General features: G+C 34.9%; 1 pseudogene; it reads left to right on the top strand.

The window, feature by feature from the left end:
- Positions 1 to 5,505: 5,505 nt before the first annotated feature.
- On the top strand, positions 5,506 to 17,833 carry LOC107694061 (band 3 anion exchange protein-like; annotated as a pseudogene).
- Positions 17,834 to 19,746: the final 1,913 nt, after the last annotated feature.

Genomic DNA, 19,746 nt, shown 5'->3' with positions numbered 1-19,746 from the left:
CTCAAGCCAAGGTGCCAGAAACTGAGGACCAACAGGTCAAAAACAAAGGCAAGCAATCCAAACAAACAACAAGGCAGGAAACTCAGGCAAAAGGGTAATCCAAGAGACAGCAAGAAATCCAAAAACCAAGAGACATAAAACCAGGGAGAATGCTCAGAATCACAGAGTAACAACTGGCAAGACTTCGCAATGTGACAGAGAAAACACAGGGCTTATTATAAGCATAATAATAAACCATATATAGGCATATATATATACCTATATATAGGCAGCAGTAATGAGCAACAGGTGAATCAGGCATGATGAGTCTGGGCAATGGGTTATAGGAAATGCAGTCCAGGATTGAGTGGCAAAGGTATGGGATGGAGTGCCCTCTGGTGACTATCAAGGGCACTCCAGCTAGTTATCTCTGTGAGGACAATAAACACAGAAAACAATAAATAAGCCCGCCTTAAATTTGTGACTGATACCAAGAGTATAGCATCCCATTTTACATTATTATAAAATATGAAACTATAAATGTCCTACTGCCCAGGTTACTTTTGAGGTCTGGTACAAATATGACATGGGCTAGAAAATTTCACAACAGCTTCACAAACAGTCTACTTACACAGTAGGCTACATTTCTGTGTTGCAAACATTAAATAATAACGAAAGTATTGATAAAAGTTTAAAGTCCGGATGTAGACTCTGATGGTGCGGGAGCCGCTATCAAAATGGGTCTTTGAAAGTAATAGGCTACACTGCAAATAATGATCGTATATGTTACATTATTCCAGTAGGTGGCGAACAGTGAGTGTTAAATGTATATTTGATGTCTGAATCATTCATTCAAGAGATTCAAAACGAAACAAGTCTTCATTTATCTTCATTTATTTAACATGTTTTTTTTTTTACATAATTAGGCTAATTCGTTTAAATTAATAAATATTTTAAATAGACTCATTTACTATAACATTAATAAAACATTTTGTCAGAAACTCAAGTAAATTACATACTTCGTTTGGTTGTCTGTTTGGTTTTCAGAATCATGGGAGAATCATAGCTTAAAAATACATAGGCTAATATGTGGCAACTAACTAATACCATTAGTAGGTAATATATTTATTATTTTATAGGTAATATTACTACTGTTTCTAATATTAAAATTAGTTCTGCAACCCAATTCCAATTTATTTCTGTGAGATGTTTTATTTGAGAAACTTGTTCTGTCCTTCTTTAAAATAAATGACGCTTGGTTTGATATTTTGTTAATGCAAAGACATGCGCATATTCCTAAATGTGACTTATGGTTTTGGTTAATGTTGTGTGAAATATCATCAAATCATGGGGTTTCAACCACAAATGGAGTCAGATGGGTTCACCCCTGACAGTCTATGTCTGGGAACCACTGCAAAAGACAAGAGGGTCAACAAATCTTGCAGAGTACTCAGAAACAACTGCTGAAGGAATGACAAACTACACACCATCATTCAGCATACTACCATAATTCACAGAACAAGCAGAACTATCCAAACACAACAAAGGAAATGGGAAAGGAAATATACCACATTCTTATCCCAAGGAGGATCATTCTTATGGAGGGAGAATAACAAGACACCACAAATCTTTTGAGAAAAGCGTGGGAACAAATCAGAGAAGTTTCTCAGAACAAGAAGCTGTCAAGTTTACAGTAATTTCCATAACATGTTCAAGGGAATCGGGTATGATGCAGAACAACTCCTCTTAACCCTTTATTACATGCATTATGAAAGCAATGTTGCACTAAAAGAGTTTGATTCAGTTTTCTGGCATAAAATAGACCTGGTTACTTAAATTCATAATAAAAATAATAATTATAAAATAATACTATAAATTCATATTTTTATCTATTTATTTCATTTTTATTGATGTCAGAACACATTGTAAAAAATGATAATGAAGATTTTCTAATTCGAAGCTGTACATAAAAACAAAGATTATTTGAGTATGTTTTACAAGAAAATACAATTTTTGAAGTCTTTGAAGTCTTTCTACTTCAAAATTTCACATTTAATTCAATGTGTTAGTAATTCTGAACAAGCATATTTGGGCTTGTTTTGCATATACATTTCTGTTTTGTTTTATTTTATTTTGATCAAATAAATGCAGCAAGATCATAATGGACGCTATGACCTGAGTCTTGACCCTGTGAGCCTGCATGGAGAAAAATATTAGACAAGAGGTGAAGCGGAGGAGAAGAGGAGAATGTTCCTCGGGCAGTGCTCTGCTCATTGAGATGTTGAAGGTGAGAGATAACTAGTGTCATTAGAGTGTGTGTAGGTGACACTGGCTCTATAAGTGTGATAAAATACAGAGAACACACACACACAGTGGATCTTTCCAACCAGTCCACAGTTATCAAGGCATACTGTTTACTGCATCAATATTATGGGTGACTCCAGGAACACATCGTCTTGGGTGTGTTTGTGTGTGTATAAGAAAAAGACAAAAGGAGATATGGATACATTTGAATACTTTAATGTGTTTAATGTCAAATGTATTTGCAACTGTACATACAGCTGGCCTAAAAAAGTATATAAATACTTTGAAAATATCAAAGAAAGTGGCATCTACAAACAAATGCTGTTTTTTTTTTTTTAATAATCATGTTAACCTATTTTTTTTTTCATTTTTGAAATTATTTGTTTTGTAATGATGGGGTTTTATCATTTAAAACCCAACATTTACAATTCAACCTAACAACCTTATTTTTGTGAAATCTGTGTGTGTGTGTGTGTGTGTGTGCGTGCGTGCATGTGTGTGTGTGTCCAAATGAAGAGAAGATTTTGAGGAGAACAATCAATCTGAATCAAGCAACAAAATACTGTTTCCGAAGCCAGCAGAACAGTGCCAAGACCCAAACTGGGATAGAAACATTATATAAACTGAATTAAACGTAGCTGAAGCATTATTAGCACAGCTTTAAAAAAAAACAAACTAGAGACTGCCAAAAAGAAATGACACACATCATATGTTGTGTGTGTGTGCGTGCGTGCGTGCGTGCGTGCGTGTGTGTGTGTGTGTGTGTGTACAAAAATCATTCTGTAAAATAACTGATAATTTGATATTTGATATACTTTGATAATTTGATATTTGATATACTTTTTGATTTTGACATTAAGATATTAAGTACTTTTCAAGTACTTTGGGGTATGTATGTGCCGATTTAGATGTGTGTCTGCAGGCATTTTAACAGTATATGGACAGTATAGGAGTGTGTGTAGAGGTGTGTCAGATTTCTGCAGGTGTACACAGAGTTTATAAAGCTCTGCACACTTTTGTGAGGGTCTGTGGCAGAGAATATTGCTTGAACAGTTGGGTCAGTTATTGAACATTTAAGGTAAGTGCAATTAGTATTACTATTATTGCCTTTTAACTGTAATTTAGATGTGTTTTGATTTACATATATTTTTTTTTATTTTTAAACTGTGTTTTACTGTTATGAGTAGTATATATAGTAAGATTTTAAAAATTCTATTCAAAATAGAAAATGCAATTAAATATGAAAATGTTCTATTTCCATTTTAAATAAAATTTCCATTGGATGTTGAACAGAATTACTTTAAATAAATAAAAATCCTAAGTACATTAGATACCCAAATACAAAAATAAACTTATAATTGCTATATAACCATGCAAATAGCATAAATGATGACTTATAAAAGACTGTGTATGCATACGTTTGAGCACAAAAACAATAACACAGATTACTGCATGAGCACAAATTATTATTCTCGTTCCATTTACTTTATTTACACAATTCTCATGTACAAGGGTCAACACAAACTAACCTCAAACAGACACACACATACACACACACATACCAGATTTAGTGGCTAAATGTATCTCTCAAGAGGTACAACAACAACATAATGTTAAGGCTTTAACAACAAAAGTCAGGTTAATTACTGTACTTTTTAAATTATTGAATAATAACTTTATAGTATAATAGTTTGCAGCATTGCTAGATCAAAATATTGTTTGCATGTTAATACTATTATGCTCTCTGTACAATAATGAAGAAACACAAAATACCTTTGGTTTATTGTTGGGTTTTGATTTAATTTGTTTAGAAATATTATTTATAGGTTATCTATTTCATAGGTCATAGTTTTATTGATTATTTTTTATATGCAGTTTCTAAGATATAAAATGTATTTCACACACATACAATTTTAAAAAATAAGATTTTTAAAAAGGTTTTAAATAATTAAATGATTCATAATAATAAATAATCAATCATAAAGGACACTGGTAAGCAAACATACCTATATACATCCATATTTCAATTTCGAACAGTTTATCATGATTCTAATATGACTGTCTGTGAAGTTACTTTCACTTGACTTGATTAATATGACAGACAAGCACACAGACATGCTCACTGATAAGTTTCCAAATTTGCACTCTGGCATGTGCCACAAACACTCCTGATGTTTGGAGGGTAAACATGAGCTTTAATGTATCAGTCATCACTGGACAGGAAACACACACACATACAGTCACATCAAAGGTCCAGCCATCATGTTTAAAATGTCTACATCTCGGCTTTGAATTACAACAGCCAGTAGAACAAGAAGGACACTAAGTTATTGCATGACATCTCAAAGTTGTAACATGCAGTGTTTACCTCCAGAATCAATTTTTACTTGATCTGACCCCCCAAAAATTACTTGAACAGGTCTGTAGCAAAATGTTCAAATTAAGACCTTAATAAAATTAATTCATTTACAGGTTACCACATGAATCACATTTGGTATCACTCTCTTTTAATGCCAGTGTAATTACACATTATATGTACTTACTATAGTAACAAGCAACTAACCCTAAACCAATCCTTAACCCTAACCTTAAAGTCATAGTTTACCTAAAAATTAAAATTCTGTCATCATTGAATCACCCTCAAGTTGTTCTTAACCTTTATGAGTTTCATTCTTCTGTTGAACACAAAAGAAGATATTCTGAAGAATGTTGGTAACCAAACAGGTAGCCACTGACTTCCATATTATGACAAAATTTCCATTTTTGTATGAAGTCCCTTTAACCCTATAGTAAGTATATGTATAGTTCATTAATATTACTTAGTATTTATTTGAGTAGTTACACAGTAACAATGTCACCTTAAAATAAAATGTAATCACACATTTTTAGGTTACCTGACAAAACTTACAAAACAAAAGCAAGTCAAATTCATAAAAATCATCAAAATATACATTTTTACATTATTAATCAGTCTGCTATACTTTAAATTCACTGTGATGTTTTGTGTATCTGTACACTCTAAAAAATGCTGGGTTAAAAAGGGACAAACCCAGCTATTGGGTTGTTTTGACCCAGCACTTGGGTTGTTTTGAACCCAACCGCTGGGTCAAAGCAACCCAATAGCTGGGTTTGTCCCTTTTTAACCCAGCATTTTTTAGAGTGTATGATAGTTAGTAGAGAAAGGAATAGTAATAGTTTATTGTTATTTGTGATTAGGCTTACATGGAGATGAACGAGTCTGTGAAGAACCCAAACCAGCAGAGCTATTGGCAGGAGATGGGCAGATGGGTGGGCTATGAAGAGACCTATGATGTTGAGGCGGGCCGCTGGGTCCCGTCCCACATCTCCTACCTCACCTTCAAGAGCCTGGTGCAGATACACAGGGCAATGAACACGGGTGAGGCAGTGACTGTGAGGTCATTATGGGGTCAAACTTCAGCTCAGACTTGCTTTCAGTAGACTGAAAACACTGTGTGTAGAAGCACTACCAGACTTTATATAACATTATATACCTCTGTACATTACAGTACATAATGCTTAATAGATCTATAGGTATTTATATATTATACAGTATTAGATTCAAATATTTTGGGTTCGTGAGATTTCTTTAAAGGGGTCATATGATGCGATTTCAAGCTTTCTCTTTGGAGTGTTACAAGCTGATTGTGCATAGATAAGATCCCTGAAGTTGCAAAGACTAAAGTCTCAAAACCAAAGAGATATTCTTTATCAAAGTTAAGACTCTGCCACGCCCCCCTAAAACGGCTCGTTCTAACACGCCCCCACATATCTACCTCACTATGTGGAAATATTTGCATAATGCCGCTCAAATGTTCACGCAAAGAAAGGCGGCGTGGTTTCAGTAACCGCAGTTAGTGTTGAAGCAGCCATGTCAGGGAGACGCTGTGTGTTTCTAGGCGAAAGCAAAAGCACTTTATTTGGCCTTCCGAAAGTAGATGCATTTAGGAATCTTTAAGATGACTTACAACAGAACAGCAATGCATTTTATGGACGACCGTTTCATGAACCTAGGAGAGGAGGTAATTCTGACTTTGCTATGACAATCTGGCGCTTCTGAATCAGCTATTGTTTTGTTATTAGTTTAAGTATTTGCTATTGACTGTTCAAATGCAGAGTTTTGAGCATCATGTGTGTGTGTGTGTGCGCGAGAGAGAGAGAGCGAGCGAGAGAGAGAGAGTGCGAGCGAGAGAGAGAGAGAGAGAGAGAGAGGTTTTGAACATTAAAGCATGTCAACATATTCTGTTACACCAAATACACAAAATAATTATCTTTAAAAAAAGCATCATATGACCCCTTTAATGTTTTGAGTCTCCTATGCTCACCACATCTACATTTATTTGAATAAAGTGAAAACAGTAATATTGTGAAAAAAATATTCCAATTTAAAACTGTTTTCTATTTGAATATATTTAAAAATGTAAGTGTACGTGTTATGTATTATGTAGGCATATGTGTGTAATGACTTATTAATGAAAGTTATCATCAAGTGTCCCCAACGAAGCTGCTCTGAAATCCTAGACCCAGTCCTTTCCTGACATCAGTTCAGAGGGTTATTAGCAAGTGTGGAATATGAGCAAGAATGTAACTTCACTACACATGCTCAGATGAGATGGTAATAGATAGTCAGTGTCACAAAAAACCAGCTTCAGCTGTTTCCTTAGTGTTTATGTCTACTGTAATAAAGCTCAGGCTCAGAGTCCTCTTCTTCTCTTTTGCCTTCCTCTCTCTTTATTATTGTCTTTTTCTTTCTTTCTTGCTTACTTTCTTTCTTTCTTTCCTTCTTTTTTCCCTTGGATCAGGTGTGATGATGCTGGACAGAGAGGAAAAGACGCTCTCCAGTATTATTGAGAAGATTGTGGATGCCCTGGTTAGCAAAAAGGAGATTCAGCCAGGGGACAGAGATAAAGTTATTCAAGCATTAATGCACAAACAGAGGTACTACACACACCACACACTTTGACATAAAAAATCAAGGTGGACATAATTTTCCCTCATTGAAAAGTTTCACACCCTTGTTTACTGAGCGAAAGCAGTGTTGTTTTAACCATTGCACGTGCAGATCTTCTGTGTTTGTGTGGAATGTAATTTAAAACTCTGAATTTCCCCTACATGAGACAATATATCGATATAGCTTTATATCGATATACAAATGTTGCAAACAAATGAACATTATTTTAAGCCATTCAAACTAACTCATAAGCCTACAGTTTAAAGCGGATTGCCTTCCTGTCAGAAGTGTGTGCTGTTTAATGCATTTGAGACTTGTAATGTAAATGTTAGAAAGTAACTGAAAGTATAGTAAGCAAGCCAGCACACATGCCAGCAAGCAGACGGAGCACACTAATTTTGACTACATTTTGTAAAATATTTTGCATCCAAAAGTGGAAGCACTTCAGATCTCTTCTCCCATTTACAACAGCACCATAAACTGTAGTATGAAGAGTGTTATTTGTGCTGCAGCCTGTTGCAGTAATTTAAAGTCAGAAGACAATTTTGTGTTGTTACATTGTAACATTACCAAAAATTACTGTCCCTCTATATACGAGGTGTCTTTACATACATTAAAAAAAAAATACAGTACCATGCTCTTCTCTTTTTTTTTTCCCCCAGATATTTACTGTTGAAAGCAGTAGTCATCCTGAAGCCAGTTTACATTTAAAAGCTTTAACAAACTGTATTCCTTTCTTTCTCTCCAGCCAGTCTGTAGAGACCCAGCCTCTGACTTCAGGTGTGGAAATGGAGAAATTCTCTGTCACAGAGAAAGTGAGCACAACTTTTTTTGTTTTAACTGTTCTGAGCATACCTATCTCTATCATTTATTTTCTTGGTTTCGGAGACAATAACGTCTCATTTGACATTTTTTGACTATGTTGTTTTATTCTCTACTAAAGAGGGATGCAACTGATACTGCAGAGGCCTCGATGGTGCTTGTAGGTGAGAATAACATCAATTTCAGATGAGTATTTTAAAGACAATAATGAGTTTAACATTTTGTAAGTCCAATTATATCATTTACATTGAAAATTTTGATTTTCATGCGCTTCTGTTAGCAAACATTGAATGTATTTTTTACACTATAATTGTGCTGGTGTATGTGTAAGGTGCTCTGGAGTTCCTTGAGAGGCCTACCATAGCATTTGTGCATCTACGGGATGCTGTGGTGCTGGAGTCGGCCCTGGAAGCTTCCGTGCCTGTGCGGTTCATCTTCATCCTGATTGGCCCAACCACAAATGGCGTGGACTATCATGAGTGTGGCCGAACAATGGCAGCACTACTAGCTGACAAAGTAAGAGAACTGACAGGAAGAGCAAATCGGGCATCATTGCAACAGTAACCTATTTAGATTTAGCATGACTTTTCTATTAATTAAAAAGAGACCTATGTAAATGGCTCCCTTAAATATGCCACTTAGGTGTACTTTAAAGAGATGAATATGTTTCTTAACACACGACAAATTACATACAACCTGATCATTATAATTATTATTATATTAGTAGAGGAACTCGATCTGACATTACAAAAATATGACATAATAATATATATATAAATATATATAATAATATCAATAATGCAACCATATTAATTATTCATGCCCTATTACATGCTACGAATAAGGAAAATGTGAACCACAAAAGAATTTCAGCCTAACTAAAGATGAAAGAAATGAATGATAAACACTACATTTTCTTTCTTTCTTTTTTTTTTATATTTCAAGTTTAAGCTGTTTCTCTCTTGTTTTTCCTACACACAGGTGTTTAACCAGGCAGCTTTTCAGGCTCAGAGTGACAGGGAGCTGACCGATGCTGTGGGAGACTTCATGGACTGCTGCATTGTGATTCCACCCACTGAGATTCAGGATGAGTCCATGCTAACATCACTCATCCCCTTCCAGAAGAAACTACTGCAAGAGAACCTCCGCCCATCTGACCCCAAACTCCGCCTGGATGTCAAACCTCGCAAGGGTAAGGACACATACACACACTACAAAACATGCTTAATCTAAGTACATAATAACTGTTTATGTGCACATACTTGCAGCAGTTCTTCTATTGCATATGCAATAGATCAGTATTTTTGGTTAACAACTGAACAGAAATTTAAGAACTCAAGTGCTTCCTTGCAAACACACATTCCATGAAGATAAATGTATTCATTGCGTAAGAGTAATATATATATATATATGTGTGTGTGTGTGTATGTACAATATACACCACACCTAACAATTTCATTGGCTCTGGCAAATGACTCAATGGAACAAAACTTCAAAAGTAATTTTTGGCATGACTGCAGATGGTACATTTCAAATTTTGTGTAAATTGGAACTATAGGCTAGGACTGTCACAGATATGGACTTCTTTTGTTGTGTTTTCAGTTAGTTTCTGTCTTCATACCTGTTCAGTTCAGTTTCCTTGTCTGCCCCTCGTTAGTCACCCTACTGAAGTTCCCTTCTCAGTTCCAGTATTTGTTGTTGTTTTGCTGTGTGTTCCCTTTTATATCTATGGATTATCATCTTCTTGGACTCTAATTAAACTCTTGTGTGGATTACCTTTGTCTTCGTGTGCCTTTCATCTACATGATCGTGACAAGGACAAGTTTGAAAAAGTAGATTTCAGTAAAATAATAATAAATATATCCCATGCAAAAACTGAAAAGCATTCAGGAGTATTAAATATATAAAATGAAATATTGATTAAATTATTGATCATAGCCAGGCACTGTATACACTAACAGTACAAAAATTAAATGAAAATGTAAATTAAATTTGTGTACAAATCTAAATCATCTCATTTTATTATACAGAATGAAAACTTCATGGAATATTTTATTCTGCAACATTCAAATATTTTTCTTAATAATGACACTAACACTATAAAACTCCCAGGAAACCGATTTCCCAATGTTTTGGCTGTGCTAGTTTCTTAATGGAAGCAAGACAATAAAATACTCATATTAATATTCTGTGAAATAAGTGGTAAAATGTAGAGTCAAGTGGTCATTATCACAAAATAAACCCCTTCAGGTTGACCCTCCACTGTTGGGGTGTATTTTAGGAAAAATCTCACTGGTCTCAAAGCAAAGCACATCTAATGCTAATCTATCTTCCCACAGCTTCAAAATCCTCAGGACCCCCTCCAGAAGATCCACTAGCACGTACTGGTGTTCTATTCGGTGGCATGATTAGAGACATGAAGAGACGGTATCAACACTACGTCAGTGACATCACTGATGCTCTGAACGCTCAGGTCGTCGCTGCAATTATCTTCATCTAATTTTGCTGCTCTCTCACCAGCCATCACCTTTGGAGGTCTCCTTGGTAAGAATGTTTAGCCTAAAGAAGGCTTTGTTCATGCTGCACACCTGTCTATCCCATTTGTTTGCCAAATCCGATCTTTAGGACTGAGCATTCACACTGTCAGTGTGGAAAGAAAAGACAGAAAAATGGGACTTTCAGAGAATTTACTGTACTGTACACATTTTCTCACTCATTCAGTGTTCACTAGTGAATGCCACACAGTCCACTATATTGGGAAAGAATGAACAAGCATTTTTTTTATGTTACATGGACAGAGAATCCCAAATTCTGCAAAAAAAAAAAACTATTTCAAATCTGATAGGACTTTTGAGACTAAGATGCATTTTCAAAAATCTGATTTTAATCTTGGATTGAGTTCAGTCCTAATGAATCTAGAAAAAAAAAAGTATTTTAATTTAGTAAAGCATTCACACTGTCAGTGTGGAAAGAAAAGACAGAAAAATGGGACTTTCAGAGAATTTACTGTACTGTACACATTTTCTCACTCATTCAGTGTTCACTAGTGAATGCCACACAGTCCACTATATTGGGAAAGAATGAACAAGCATTTTTTTTATGTTACATGGACAGAGAATCCCAAATTCTGCAAAAAAAAAAAAACTATTTCAAATCTGATAGGACTTTTGAGACTAAGATGCATTTTCAAAAATCAGATTTTAATCTTGGATTGAGTTCAGTCCTAATGAATCTAGAAAAAAAAAGTATCTTAATTTAGTAAATTGGAATTTTAGAAATTCAAATGACATTTAACAAAATTAATTTTTTGTGGCCTTTTTTTAATCAGTAAATATTTCAAAGTAAAATATTCTGAAAGTTTTAGAAGTGAAATTAGCTGTTCTAAAATGTTTAAATTCAAACCCAGAAATTCAGATTGATACAAAAATGAATTTAACTCAATTTTATAAAAAATAATTTTAGAAATAATTACAACTTGACCAAAAATGTTGAAAAAAAAATACAAATCTATTTACAAAGCTGTTTAAAAATACAAATGTATAACATATGCCAGAAAAACAACTCAATTTTGTTTAATGTCTAGAATTACAATTATTTAATTCTTTTATATAAATTTCAAATATATAAAATATTAAATTAATTTTGTTAAATTACAAATTCAAATTACAAAATGTAAATCTTTTTGTCACTTTTCAAGCTCCATAAGTCTTCATGTGGTTCTCAGCAGATCCTTTACACCAAACATCAGTGAACAACTCAAATCAAATCTCACCTTATATCAAAACTCACCTTATTGTTTGGCTCTCTTACGCTTTTCTCCACAGCTGATAAGGTGGATAACATGATGGGTGTTTCAGAGCTGATGATCTCCACTTCTGTGCTGGGCATTATCTTCTGCCTGATTGCTGCCCAACCCGTACTAGTTATCGGCTTTTCTGGGCCACTGCTGGTGTTTGAAGAAGCCTTTTTTAATGTGAGTGTTTCTCTCTTTTTACAACATCTATTTGAATACAGCATCATTCTTGCGTAATTGCTGGTCAGTTCATTTAAATTCTCCCATCATGCTTTTCCTCCTGACTGTAGTTCTGTAAGTCTCAAGACATTGAGTACATCGTAGGCCGAGTGTGGGTTGGCGCTTGGCTGGTGGTCATCGTTGTGGTCATTGTTGCCTTTGAAGGAAGTTTCCTGGTCCGCTTCATTTCCCGCTTCACTCAAGAGATCTTCTCCATCCTCATCTCCCTCATCTTCATCTACGAGACCTTTGCCAAACTTGGCAGGGTGCACACTTTTTTATTTGCCAATTTAACGTGCATTCTTTTGCATCTTTAACATGCAACCATTCCTGTACTTTTGTATCTTTTGGCTTCATACGTTTGCTACATTTCATTTTTTTCAGGAATTTAGTTAACTAGAGACAGATAACATATCACATGCAAAAGGCAACCAACCTAGACAATATAATTTAATTTACTTTATCAAAATGTATGTCTGCCAAGTTTTCAACAGTAATCCCTTTAATACAATATTACAGTAATTGACGGTGCTTGCTAAGGCAAATTACCAGCCTTAAATTGTGTGGCTTGTTGAGATGTGTGAGATCACTTGTCTATGCTGGACCAACAAGTGGGGTCTTCTGCCTTGGGTTTGTAATAACAACCTAGCGATTTCTAACCACCCAGAACACTATAGCAACTACTTAGCAATGTCCAGCAACCAAGCAGAACAAGCAAGACAACATGCTTACAACCACTCAAAATACCTTAGCAGCAGTGAGTAGCAACCACCCAAAAGACCCTAGCAACTGCTCAGCCACATGCTAACAACCACTCAGAACACCATAGCAACTGCTCAGCAATGCCCTAGCATCCACACAATACAACGAGCCAATGAGTTTGCATTGTCAAGCATGACTCAGTTTATTTTCTTCACAAAATTATCATATGAAACTTATCATAGATTTGTTTCCTAAACTTCAGTAGCTAATAGTAGCAAAGAGATTCCTTTTATATCTTTATGTATTTTAAATTTCTTGAGCATGCTACTGGTCAAAAGTTTGGAATCAGTAAGATTTTTTAATGTTTTTCTTATTTATTTACATTTTTCTTTTATGCTCACCAAGGCTATATTTATTTGTTCAAAAGTATAGTAAAAATGTGAAATAATATTACAATTTAAAATAACTGATTTTCAGCAGCCATTACTTCAGTCTTCAGTGTCACATGATCCTTTGGAAATCATTCAAATATGCTGGTTTGGTGTACAGTTATTATCAATTATTATTATTGGTGCTCATTTATTAACAATGGTTCTTATTATTATTAATGTTGAAAACAGTTTTTGCTTAATATTTATGTGGAAACCATGATACATCTTTTCCAGGATAAATAGAAACTTCAAAAGAGCAGCATTTATTTGAAACTGAAATCATTTTGTAAAATTATAAATGTCTTTACTGTCACATTTGATCAACTGAATGCGTCCATGTTGAATAGAAGTATTAATTTCTTACTTACCCTAAACTTTTGAATGATGGTGTATCATAGTTTCCACAAAAATATTACACAGCAAAAAAACTATTTTCAATATTGATAATAATAAATGTTTCTTGAGTACCAAATCAGCATATTAAAATGATTTCTGAAGAACCATGTAACTTTTAAATAAAGAACAGTTATTTAAAATTGTAATAATATTTCACTGTGTTTTTAATTAAATAAAGCAGCCTTGGTTTCTTTAAAATTAAAAATCAGAATTATTCCAAACTTTTAACCGGTAGTGCAGTTGTAATTATACTAATTCAAGACATTAATTTCATCCTTCATTCCAGGTTTTCAAAGAACACCCTCTTATCCTGAATTACAAGCATTTAAACAGTACAGCTGAGGATCCTTGGCACTCAGTAGTCAACTATCAGAGATTCCTGGACAATGCTACAGGCAATGTGTCTGTCCTGAGGTCCGTTCAACACCGGCCTTATCCCAACACAGCTCTTCTGTCCATGTGTCTCATGTTTGGCTGCTTCTCTATTGCATACTACCTACGCATGTTCAAAAATGGCAAATTCCTACCAGGCAAGGTAACTAGATTTTGAATAGTTGGAAATTTGACAAATGTACTTTATCGCATAGTCTTCAATGAGTGGGTTCCATTAATGTAAAGAACTGAATGTTTGATGCATAGATTCGACGTTTGCTCGGTGACTTTGGAGTTCCCATTGCAATTTTCCTCACGGTTGCTGTCGATATCAATATTGAGGATACGTACACTCAGGTATGCTTGTAAATGTTTAATTATAATAGAATTCAACATTGGAAATTCTTATTTTAATTTTAGATGAGAATTTGATTGATTTTTTTTTTTTTTTGATGATGATCTGTTACTTTTTATCTTTTCTGAGAATAAAAGCCAGAATTGTGAGATATAAACTCGCAATTTAGAGAAAAAAAAAATAGTAATTGAATTTTTTAATTCTGTAGTGGGGAAAAACAGAATTGTGAGATGTAAAAACAGAATTATGAGAAAAAAGTTTTTCATTTATATCTCACAAGTATTGGTTTTTTTTTTTATTGCGATTACCGTTTTTATTCTTTTATCCCATGGCAGAAACAGGCTCCATAGGAGTAGGATGACACAGTGTGGCAGAAACTGGAAAAAAAAATCCTCTTTAAATAATTATTTGATTTATTGATAATGATTTCATTAATAAACAAATCTTTTCACTTGCCTCTTGTTTTTTTTTTGTTTTTTTCAAGACTAATTGTGAGTAAACCAGAGAGAAAAATGGTCAAAGGTTCTGGCTTCCACATGGATCTTCTCATCCTGGTGAGCATGGGAGGTCTGAGTGCCATATTTGGCATTCCTTGGTTAAGTGCTGCAACTGTACAATCCGTATCTCACGCCAATGCTCTGACTGTTATGAGCAAAGGCCCAAAACCAGAGATTGAGAAGGTTCTGGAACAGAGAGTCAGTGGAGTAGTGGTGGCTTTGCTTGTTGGTATGTTGACGAACTTCTAAACTTCTAAACATGGTTCTCACAATACTACACTTCCTAAAGGTACATCATCTTTGTCTGTTTGTTTGCAGGTCTGTCCATTCTCATGGAGCCCATTCTAAAAATGATTCCTATTACAGCTCTCTTTGGAATCTTCCTCTACATGGGAGTCACATCCCTCAGTGGGATTCAGCTTTGGGATCGAATGCTGCTCCTCCTTATTCCCAAAAAGTATCACCCCAATGAACCCTATGCTACAAAAGTATGTGTCTCTCAGATGTTCTCACATCTTCCATTACTCTGTTGGAGTGTTTTGCATTTCGGTTTTTCCTTCTTGTAAATGTTACATTCTCAAGGTTGGTTACCTTTTGCATGTGAAATCAATTGATCTTGGTCTCTGTCTCCCTCTGCAGGTCAGCACCAGTAGGATGCATGTGTTCACTGCGATCCAGATCGTGTGTCTGGCAATCCTGTGGATGGTGAAATCTAGCCCTGTGTCACTGGCTCTACCGTTTGTCCTGATCATCACCATCCCTCTGCGCATGTTCATGACTGGACGACTTTTCACTGAGCAAGAGATTAAATATGTAAGTGGCGCACTGACTGAGACAAAAAAAGTTAATTGCAAGCTGGAAACAAAGTGCATTGAACTTAAACCATTGCATTTTCTTGATATTCAAGAACAGTAACAGTAGGCCCTATGTTTTAATGGGATATTTCCCCAAAAAACGAAAATGATTTACCCAACACTATGGTATTCTGTTCTGTAAAATTAAAACATTTATACTTTTAAGAATCTTCATACAGGTCTTTTCATACAGTTCATAGCAACCACGGTTCCAAAAAAGACGAGCAAAAAATAAAAAAGCTACTGTAGCAGTAGTCCATAAGACTTCACACCAGACATCACAAATTTCTGAAGGCTGTAATTCCTTATAATTTGACCTCCTGAAATGAATTTAAACAGGTAAAAGGGCATCACTACTGTATATAGTCAAAGTGCACTTGACTAGAGAGGAGCATTGGTGATCTTAAGTATATGGGTTAAGTATGCAACACCAGAAGAATGTATTAAATTATTTAATAATTTAAATGGATTTCAGGGAACAAAGAAAAGGAAAAAAATAACAAGATTTCTGTCAGGACCACTATCGTCAAAAATGATTGACACTTAGCATACAGTTTGGATTAGCAGTGTGGTTCTGTTCTGGGCAAAAACTCCATCCATGCAGCCTGTCATGAATGAGCAGGGAGAGCAGCAATAACCCCCTTAGGGTAAACAGAACTGAACCAAAATGTAGCAGATATCATTCATGTTCTTAATGACATTTTAGTGCAACAACATTATTCAAGATAAAAGAAGTCTGATTCGGGAAAATTAGGAATATCAGAAAGCCAATCCTGACTGTGACAAAAGGAGGAGCTGGGGATGGAGAAGGGTACTTTGCTCCTGAACAAGCGATAAAGCTGCTGAATAATACTGAATAGACTTTATATAGGATGATCTTAAGTATATGGGTTAAGTATGCAACACCAGAAGAATGTATTAAATTATTTAATAATTTAAATGGATTTCAGGGAACAAAGAAAAGGAAAAAAAGAACAAGATTTCTGTCAGGACCACTATCGTCAAAAATGATTGACACTTAGCATACAGTTTGGATTAGCAGTGTGGTTCTGTTCTGGGCAAAAACTCCATCCATGCAGCCTGTCATGAATGAGCAGGGAGAGCAGCAATAACCCCCTTAGGGTAAACAGAACTGAACCAAAATGTAGCAGATATCATTCATGTTCTTAATGACATTTTAGTGCAACAACATTATTCAAGATAAAAGAAGTCTGATTCGGGAAAATTAGGAATATCAGAAAGCCAATCCTGACTGTGACAAAAGGAGGAGCTGGGGAAGGAGAAGGGTACTTTGCTCCTGAGCAAGCGATAAAGCTGCTGAATAATACTGAATAGACTTTATATAGGAATGTAGTGAAAGGCGTTGTATTCCTATAGGTAGACGTGGATCAGAGCGTCAGCTTATGCAAGCTTGACTCATGTGACCTGCCAGAACTAACACTACACTTTTTTTTTACTAACAATATTTTATGTTAAAACATGCACACATTTACTCTTATTCAAATGCATAATATGTAGAAAATGCAAAACAGCAAAATGTTTTTTTGCTGTTTTGCTGAATGTTGTCCCATCACATTCAGTTATAAATTACATGAATTATGTAAATTACGATTCAAAAAGGTTGAGTAGTTTGCATCCGCTTTTAATATCATTAATGTCATTATATGATTACTCATTAATTAATCATAAAAATGAAAGATATCTGAGCAAGTTATTTTATATTGTATATCAATGCCAAGATTTAAAATGTCAGCAGACATTGAAACAGTCAACAAAGCTGGTTAATATTAATTCTGAAACTTCTGAAACCACAGTTCCAAATCAATTCAGAGTTTAACTCAGATTCATTAATAAATTAGCCTGATTTGTGAAGAAACTTTCTGAAGCATCAAAAGATTCTTCAAAAGTTCTGGTTTGTCTTGTTTTGTCCACTGAAAAAAATGAGCGCATGCAGATTTGGAAAGGCATGAGGTTGAGTAAATGATAACAGCATTTTATTTAAGAATTTTCTATAAACATATTTAAATAATTTCCTTTCTACTTTATATCTTCAATGTAGCTTGACGGTGATGATGCCAAGGCAACATTCGAAGAGGAGCCGGGAGTGGATGTGTATTCTGAAACTCAAATGCCGTTATAGATCATTTTTCTGGAACCAAATTAATTTTTCACAATCAGAGTCAGCAGAATTAGAGTGCAGCCAGCATATAAACATTTTGACAAAATGATACCCAACTTCAATCCCATTTTAATGCAACTGTGACAAATTCATTTTATTGATTTTTGTGTGTGTGTTGGGATTTTCTGTTAATTATTGTTATAATGGTCAATTACAGTTCTTACAAGATGACATGTCATCATGACATGCAAAATTTGGATGTACATACAAGTGCCTTTTATGAGGTCTTTAAAATCAGATAGGACCAGCACCTCACAAAGGTAAGATATTGTTCTTCATTACAAAGAAATATATATTTTTTAAATACTTTGTCTTGTTGGAGGAGTAGATTTGCTTTGTCCCTCTTATAAAGATGTATCAGTCTAGACATCATTGGGTGACTTAAACCTGAAGAATGCATTTCCTGAGGAATGTATGTATTTTATGCTGTCAGATAGCTCTACATCAAGCAACATGTTCAATCGTATTTCCTTTCCATGTTACAAGCAAATAAGACAAACAGCCAAAGTGACACTTCATAAATGTGAAATATTTAATATATATAATATATATATATATATATATATATAATAAATTCTGTAAAAATATGTCTGATAGTTTGTTGTTTTCCTGTATTGTCACCATCATAAAATGTTGTAACATATTGGAGCCTACAGTTGCCTTAACATTTCAGATGCGGTTCATCATTCTCGATGACAGACCAATTAATTTTTTATTGAAAATACCACAGTGTTGCGCAGCTTATTTATATGCCATATATGGTTATAAAAACATAGGAGCCTATGGCAGGGTTCTCTGATGATCGATAACATTTATAAGAGCTTTAAATCAGCATCTTTACATGTATGGCAGCCATTCCATTCCAAGTGTCTGTTGAATTCCAACACAAGCACACCTCATTCTGCTTAATGTATTTTTTTAAGTATTTTCTGCTTAAGTATTGATTAGGTGATCACCTCATCCATATCTTATTTAATGAGGGAAAGTACATCACTACCCTCTTGCAACAAGACCAGCTGGATGGCAAGAACAGTGCTAGTAGTACCTCGAAAGTAATTGGAATCAAATAATAACTATTGACCATGCCAAAATAATTGAAAAGAAAAGTTGTGAGTGAGGAAAAGAAGGGTTCAATTCTAGCTTTCCTGACAGAGGGATACAGTGAGCGTCAGGCTGCTTCCATCCTTAAAATTTCAAAGACAGAGGTTCATAAGAACAAGGTCAAGCTGCTGAGATTGGGGACAACAAAGCTACAGACCGGCAGAGGGCGAAAACAACTTTACACTGACCAGGATGACCGCCAACTCATTCAAATGTCACTTAACAACCGTATGACGACATCAAGTGACCTACAAAAAGAATGGCAAACGGCAGCTGGGGTGAAGTGCACAGTGAGGACGGTTCTGAAGTCAAAGTACAAAGCTAGAAAAGAAGACATCAATGAGAAGTAAAGAAGAGCCAGGCTGAGGTTTGCAAAAGACCATAAGGATTGGACCTGAATCCAGTTTAAATGTGAGAGCGACCTGGAGAGGCCTACAAGTCAAAGTGTCTCACACCCACAGGGTTATTCCACCCAATTTTGTTTCCTGAACTCTTCCTAAGTTAAAACATTAGTATTGTGTTGATTAAAAAAAAAAAATGAACTTGTTTTCTTTGCATTATGTGACGTCTGAAAACACGATGGTCACAAGCCATCATACAAAACTGAGCTGTTTGAATTTTTGCACCAGGAGTGGCATAAAGTCACCCAACAGCAACATGAAAGACTGGTGGAGAGGTTATTCCACCAAATATTTATATCTGAAATATTCCTAAGTTTAAACATTAGTATTGTGTTGTTTAAAAATGAATATGAACTTGTTTTCTTTGCATTA

Source organism: Sinocyclocheilus anshuiensis, unplaced genomic scaffold (assembly GCF_001515605.1).
Source record: "Sinocyclocheilus anshuiensis isolate Anshui unplaced genomic scaffold, SAMN03320099.WGS_v1.1 scaffold2046, whole genome shotgun sequence".
Taxonomy (NCBI): Eukaryota; Metazoa; Chordata; class Actinopteri; order Cypriniformes; family Cyprinidae; genus Sinocyclocheilus; species Sinocyclocheilus anshuiensis.
The sequence above is the reverse complement of the archived record's forward strand: the minus strand, read 5'-3'. Positions and strand labels throughout refer to the sequence as shown.